Below are 7,795 nucleotides of genomic sequence, written 5' to 3'. Positions count from 1 at the left end.
TAAAACAACACAAGCATGTAAATAATGTTGTTTGTTGTTCTCATGTGCATATTAGTAACATTTCGTTTGCATGTATGTTTTTATGATGTGTGGATATAATTCTCATTTGGTTAAAAATATTTTTCAAAGGTTTAGAAAAATATGTGAATTGAACGGTAAACAGGTAAAGGTATTGTTTAATCTTTATTATTGTTTTTCTTTACTTCCCTATTTTCTTTTTATACAATTCACCATGAGTGGCAAAGGTATATATAAGTTTGTCATTTCATTTGTAATTTCTACATTTTTCATGTGCGACCCCACAAAGTATATATTCTGGATCGTTATAGATAGCGGAGTCGGTATAGCCATGACCGTCTGTGTGTTGAAATCAACTTTCCGAAGCCCCCAAATAACTTACATACATGATTCAGACATCAGTATCTCCGGAATTCTTCCGGCTCTGTTGCTATATAAAAACGAGAATTGCTGAGATATAAGGAAAAACCAGGGCAACCTCGATGTTTGACCTCTTTTTGACCCATTTCTGGATTACTAAATCGTTAATATAGACAATATGGTTATCTAATGATAGATATTTCAAAGACCAGTGCAACGACGTATATAAGACCATAGTAAAAAATTTTTTCACTAAATATTAAAAAAATTTTAAAAATTAATTTTTTTTTTTTATTCTTTTTAACAAATTTTTTTATTGGTACTATATGAATTTTGTTTAAAAATATTATTTAAAACAGGCAAACTTTTTACTAATAGTAAAACCAAAAAACCTGAAGCAATGAAATTTTTGTCTATTTTAAACAAATATTTGTTTGAGATTGTTTGTAAATTCAAAGAACATTTTTATTTAATATATTTTTTTTTTTAATTGAAAAAATATTGTTTTTTTTCAACTATATTTTGTAAAAATTTCGTGTTTACAAATTTTGTGATAGGCCCTAATGCTAACAAAATATTGCCTGGTTGGGTGAATTTCTTGATTGAATCAGAAATTTAATTCTTTCTGTATATAGACTATTTATTACACAACACTGAGTTTATTATTCATAGAAAAAAATGGTAACAGTTATTAAGTAATTAAAAAAAAATTGTTTAACATGTGATTTAAATTTTCAATCATTTTTTTATTTAATATGGTTTTTTAATACTCACATCAACAATTTATTTTAGATATTTATCAACAATATCAGTTGTTAAAATTCAATGGGAATATTATACAGGGTTGTCAGATTTTTTTTACCTACATCGCCAAGAGCTAAACGAAAAATCGCCAAAAGTCGCCAAAATATTTTTTTTGGAATTCTACATACATATTTGGATGGTAAAATTAACATGTTTAGAACGGCCAATGCTAAGCCTTTAACAATTCCAGCTGCATCGCATCTAAGTTTAATTGATATATGCTAATTTTGAACATTACAATTCATATTCCCCTGCAGACACTTTTGGATTTAAATAAAGTTAATGAATTTTGAACTACCGAAAATTTCCAAAATGTCTGAGTTTGAGTATTAAATGAAATAAATACACAAAAACATTCATTCACTCCCAGATTTCAGTTTGCTTTTAACAATTCCAGCTGCATCGCAATAATTGTAAACTTGTGGCCAAAAATCAAACAAATTTGTTGAAATTTCACCTTTAAAGATCTAAGTTTAATTGATATATGCTAATTTTGACCATTACAATTCATATTCCTCTGCAGATAATTTTGGATTTAAATAAAGTTAATGAATGAATTTTGAACTACCGAAAATTTCCACATTTTAATATTGAAAATTCATTATATACTTTAAAAAGAGTTATATTTTCTGGAAACTGTTTAATTTCATTTCATTTCTTTGATATTTATTAACCCAATAATTAAAATTAATCACGTATTATCTGATCATATGGATGCAGGTAGCATACACGATCAAATAGTTTGGACAATATTAATTTTTTCTTCTAAAATATTTAAGCCGTCTTAATAACTTGGCGAGAAATCGCCACATCTGACAGCCCTGATATTATATTGAAAATAACGAAAACAAATGTGTCAAGAAAATAAAAATTAAAAAAATATACACATTTTTTCTTTTATAAATTACATATGAAGAAATTGGAGTATTGTACATGATAAGTTTAATATGAAACTATAATCTATCGCTATTGGCCAAACAATTGGACATCAATTTTATATACAAAACCTTTTTCAACAGGATTTCAAGTGGACTCTTTTCGTCATCAAATGACTCGAGTGTAAAAGGAACTCATTCAAGAACAATACTGGAGGAACAATCTGTAGAAGGTGATTTGATCGTAGTACTGGTTCAAAAGGTGAGAAAATGGATATTTTCATACTATATATACAACATTAATTCCTTTAGTTCCTATAACGAGCCTCAGCAAAATATTTCCAATCGTTTATATTTTATTCTAGGTTTATAATTTCATTCCAGCTTTTTTCTGCTCGCGAAGCCTCTATGTCTAACTGTCTTCAGCAAGTGTAGGCAGGCCGTCCTCTCCTGGTGGTCTTCGTAATGCGTGGCCAATCCATCACTATTTCCTTCTCAAAACTTCGGAATGTATTTGGCATATTTATTATGAGTCCTGCCTTTGTTATTATTATGATAATTTGTAAATGTGTTTAAAATAATAAAAAAATTCAAACCATCAAATTGCATTTTTCATTAATATAAGGAAAAACTATTGCAAATATTAATTAGCTAGTAACAATATAATTATTCAATATTACAAATCTATTGTTAAAATTATACTTTTGACTGTAAACAAATTAATTGTTTTATTGCACAAACTCGTTGTTAAAATTTATTGTTGAGAGTTAACAATTTTAAGCAACAAAAATATAGTTTGTATCTACAAAATCGGTTGCTGTAATTGTATTGACGAATATGGTAATTAATATGACAACTGATTTGTCATATTTTTTTTCTGTGTTAAATTAGTTTTCTTTTAAAATTTCCCTCATTTGATTTTTGTGACGGATATTCGACGGTGAGCCTTAGCTAGGTCGGTTCATTTTTTTCTGTATGAAACTTATTTTCTTAAATATTATTTGTAGTTTTACATTTTCAAAGAGATTTATGCACATAAAAGTGATATTCGGAAGTGAGACTTATATGGAAGCTACCGATTAACACCAAATTAGTTGGAGTGATTTATTTCTATGTGCAGCATATTTCTGTTGAACATATTGTTGATACTAATATTTTTTGAGAGAGGGAGTTGAATGGGAGGGTCATGAAATTAGGTCGCGTTATTTCTTTCTATATGAAACTTATTTTATTTGAACCTTATATGGGATTGAATATACGAGAGTGGTTCCGGGCTCCTAACTGAAAAGGTAACACTGCTCTTATCAACAGGCATACTTAGAGATGCTAATCGGGACTGGTTTTTGAAAATCCCGGAGTTTCGGGATTTTTGAAAGTATATTTAGTTGATTTTTATTTATTATATATCCTTTAGCTTTAGTTTGATTTAGAATTTCTTAAGCTGAAACTTTTCGTACTCCATTTGATTTTTCGGAATTAGAATCTTAATTAGTATCAAGCTTATATTCGTCTTAAATTAAGTGGAACTGGAATGTAGACAATTGGCAATAATATGCATTAAAGGGTTAAACAATCCGCGTCATTTAGATTGTGTTTGACAGCCATTGATATTATAGACTACCTCGTGACTTGAAGATAAATGGGAAAAAAGTGAATTTTATCTGCTCATTAAGCATTCATTTTTGCGGAAAAAACCCTGACTCAAATAAAGGCTAAGTTTGATAAATACTATGGGAATTCTGCACAATAAATTTCAAAGGTAAAAAAGTGGTTTACTGAATTTTTTTGTGGCCGTACAAGAACGCAAAATTTAGATCTTTTTGACACACCCTCATAGTTTGATCAACAAAAAACATTTAATGTGATTTCCTTTTGTATAAAACTTATTTGTGGAGAAGTTTTTGTACACAGAGAAAACAGATTCGTGATAGCAACCGAATTTGTTGCCAATGGAAGGATTCTACCTTAGTGATCGAATTTTACAATTGTGGCTACAGAATTTTGGAAGGGGTAACAAAAGTTTGGTTGCTTCAACCGAAGTTCTTCTTTATCAACTGACTTTCAGTTGATAGAACTGAAAAATTCGATGTGCGCAACCGAATCATTCGATTGGCAACAAATTCGGTTGATATCACGAATCTGTTTTCTCTGTGTAAATATCTATATAAATCAGACATTTATGAAGAAAGTTATATTTCCGGAGGACATTTGTATGGGGGCTAGTTGAAGTAATGCAACGATGTCAACCAGTTTCTATAAGCTTTTATCTTGTATCGAAATATATTCAAAATTGCTCATAATTAGAAGAAACGTTTAATCTTTGAAATGGTTGAAATATGGTGGCTTTAGTTCAAAAAACGATAATTTTTCAACAAATTTTATTTCGTTCACGCCTGTTTTTCTTATTTTGTCGAAAAAAACATACTAAATTAGCTTTCCAAAACACTTAATTAAATTAAAATCTATTAAAATGTTAATGAGTTATGCTAAGTTTTGTGATAGCAGGTTCTTTGACTTTTTCGTTTTGTTGCATAAAAATTCTGTTCCTAAAAAAATGGCTGACATTTTGCTTTAGTTGGGGAGCATTGTGACTTTAAACTACCGTAAGTCAGCCAGTTTCTAACTGATTTTCGGAAATCTTTCTCAGTTTAAGATACAATTTTAAAATGAGTTTGAAAATAAAAATATTTATAATATCTTTAGTTTGCTAAAACAAAGTGATCGAGAAAAACTATAGCCATAATTAAGCTGAGATTTTAAGTATTTGGGTTTAGCATAGAAAATCCAAAAATACAAGCCACCTTAATGAACAAATATCTTTGTATAAGTTGTGTAGATTTAATATGTTACATGTCCTTGTTTCAGCTTGTTTCACTTCAGCAGGAAACAATATAAACTTGTTGTAAAACATTTTTGCAACTTTAAAATACATACATTCTCACATTCACCCATAGATATTTTAAGTTGAACTTTTTGTTAAAGTATTTTCGCATGTAGTATAAAAATACTTCAACATGTTCAGCTCGTTGTCAGTGTAACACACGACAGACATGCAGCATAGACTCTCAAAATAATTGCTACCCAAAATTAAATTACGTTGCACAATAAATTCAATTTGCTGGAAGCAAATAAATAAAAAAAAATAAAACAGAAATACAGATGAAAGTTTGTAAAACATGATAAAAATAGTTCAGGTCGTTTTTTGGCATGCATTGTTATTACAGTCATTTGTTTTAAATGGTTTACAAAAATTTGTGTAAAAAAAAATATACAAGAATGGAATTTTATTCTTATTAAGAGTAGGCTTACAAAATAACAGAGATTTTCTATTTAATTCATACTCAACATTGAAGAATTAATTATTACCTTAGGGTTTAGCTGGGTTTTGTGGCTTATTTGCTTAAGAAAACCAACAAAAAGAAAAATAATCTCGGTGGCCAGTTCACAGCACCTCAACGTGATATGACCATGCCCTCAAATCGCTCTTGCTTAATGTCAAATGTGGCATAAGCCATGTGGTACGTAGTTAACCTATCAAACTATAGAGTTCGCTGTTGACGGTGATAGTCTGGCCAACGTAGTGCTCAAAGAAATACGGACCGATGACGTCGCCAGTCAAAAATCCGCTCCAAGCAGTGGAAGCTCTTGGATCGTCTTAAATTCAACAATTTGGTTGGTTGAAATGAGCCTCAGAAATGGGACTCATCGCTGAAGATGATTTATTGATTAAAATTAGGGTCAGTTTAAAGCAGTTCTTGAATAAACGACAACCAATTCGACAGCTGTACCTTCAATAATGTGGTCGCTATCAACTGTTAAAGCTCGGAAGTCCCTACTAAAAGATCCTTTGTATAACTACAACCTTCATACGTTTAAATTATATTTAAATATGTATAACTTAACAGTTTTCCATTTAAAAATTTTAGCCCCTTTAAACATTTCATGCAACACTTGTTTACATTTTAATTAAAATCTCTATTTACTAATAGATATTTACCAAATTATTTGCCATTAGTTTAGAGCAAATCTCATAGCGATATTAAATAATTTGCCCAAAAGTGAAGGTAATTAGTTGAAATAATGCAAACCAAAGCACAACATGGTAAATTGATTTTAGCCACACAGTATTAAAATATTCAAAACCACATTTGGCCTGACAGATGGAAAGAATTTTTTTTTTTGGAAACATATTTATTAATAAATACATAATGAAATTGGTAAAATATTGGAAATGTTGTATAATGATTAGTTTTTAATAAATTAATGAATTTATGGATTTTAAACAATGAGATTATGCCTCAATTAAATTATTGTTTATGATACGTTTAATGAAATAATTAGTGGATAATATGAGTTTTTTTTTTTAATTATAATTTCTCATAATTGAATTTGTATTTTTTATTGTTTTGGGGATGAGAATACAATTTAAAATTTACATGTATTATTAGGGCGTATGATTGATAGCCATCAGTTTCGTATTAAGTACGCTATTGAGGCAGCTTAAATTGTAGTAAAAGAAATTTTTTTAAGCCTGATAGAAATTGAATTCAAAAAAATAACAAAGAAAAAGTAAATTTGAATTAAAGTAATATTGAATCAGTGACTGCAGAGTCCAATTTTGAACCACTTTTTTGAGCACTCACGAATTTCACGAACACTGTTAGCCTCCAATTCGTTAATTGTTACTGGTTTATCAGCATAAACCAGAGACGCTACGTGGCCCCACAGGAATTAATCGAGAGTTGTCAAATCGCAGGACCTTGGAGGCCAATTCACTAGTAAATTTCGCGAAATCAACTTGTGGCCAAATTTTGATTTCAATAAATCAATAGATACAGTCGCCGCATGGCACATAATGTCATCCTATTGAATTCATATCTCGCCCGGATCAATATCATCCATCACAAATTATTGGTCGTGGTGCGGTAACGATATCCGTTGACCGGAACATGAGCTCCGGTTTAATTTTTTAAACAAATAAGGTCCGATTATGTCAAGACGGCTTCGAGCTGATGTTAAACAATTGTCTAGACAAAGATGGAAACTAAACGTGCCAGAGCTGCCCATCTGTCACCGTAATTTGTATCCAAAAATCATACTACTGAATTTTGTGAAAATCGGGCTATAAATGTCTATAAATTTCCACTTGCTTTAGTAACTATAATATCCATAGAACTATTGTAAAGATGAAATTCAATTAAAATGAATAGAAATCACGTTAAAATATTTTATGACAATCGAATTATAACACCGTACGACACTTAATATTAGACACGAACCAGATGATAGACGTCTGATACTATAAATAAAGTGGAGAAAAACTGCATTTTTAGTTTTTCATTTCGTGATCCTGTTTCCTTTTAAAAGGACTTCAAATTTTCACAGGACTACATTTTTAAAAAAATGTTTTAAAATACTTCTGATCATATGTCAAATTTGGTGTCAAATGATCAAGAAGAGTTGTAAAATATTTCGTATTATTTTTACTTTATCCTGTCGGGATCAGAAGATATCAAAAATTTGCTTTAAAATTTTTATCCTTGAATAACCTTTTAGATTTGCATTAATTTATTTTTAAAAAAATAGTAAGTTAAAGATCCAAATATTGAATACCACATGCCAAAATTTCATTCTTCTATCTTCACTACTTAAGTGATAAATAATAGTTTAAATTTGCATTATTTGATTTTTTATATTTTATTTTAATATTTCATTCGAAAAAAATACATATAACAAAA

The sequence above is a fragment of the Calliphora vicina genome, chromosome 1 (genome assembly GCF_958450345.1).
Source record: "Calliphora vicina chromosome 1, idCalVici1.1, whole genome shotgun sequence".
In the NCBI taxonomy this organism is placed as follows: Eukaryota; Metazoa; Arthropoda; class Insecta; order Diptera; family Calliphoridae; genus Calliphora; species Calliphora vicina.
The sequence above is the reverse complement of the archived record's forward strand: the minus strand, read 5'-3'. Positions refer to the sequence as shown.